Raw genomic sequence first — 532 nt, 5'->3', positions numbered from 1 at the left:
TCTGATCTCTTGACTGCAGCTTTCACGAGTGTGGATAGTTCCGACCCGTAGTGACACTGTATGTGCAACACAACAAAACCACTGAGTCCTGTACCATTCTCACAACTGCTTCTATGCTTGAGCCCACTGCTGTTGCCACTGTGCCAATCTGTAGTGACGAGGCTGCCGTGGGTGGAGTGGGCAAGCAGGCATGGGTCACCAAGGGCTTGGTGGGCTAGGTGAAACGTTTGATGTCTCTTCTAAGTGCAATGGAGAACCACTGGAAGGTTTTAAGTGTTGTGATCAAGCAATGCTCCCTAAGTATGTACTGGAACCTGTGACTATCAACTGTAGTGGGTCAAACAATGTCCCCCCAAAATTTATGTCCACTTGGAATCTCATAATGTAATCTTATTTGGAAATGGGGTCTTTGATGATGTCATACTGTATGAGCTGTTGTTAGGTGCAGTAGAGTTGGTTCTGACCCATAGCGACCCTATGTACAACAGAACAAAATACAGCCCAGTCCTGCAACATCCTCACAATTGCTGGT

The sequence above is a fragment of the Chrysochloris asiatica genome, unplaced genomic scaffold, assembly GCF_000296735.1.
Source record: "Chrysochloris asiatica unplaced genomic scaffold, ChrAsi1.0 scaffold00106, whole genome shotgun sequence".
Classification (NCBI taxonomy): domain Eukaryota; kingdom Metazoa; phylum Chordata; class Mammalia; order Afrosoricida; family Chrysochloridae; genus Chrysochloris; species Chrysochloris asiatica.
The sequence above is the reverse complement of the archived record's forward strand: the minus strand, read 5'-3'. Positions refer to the sequence as shown.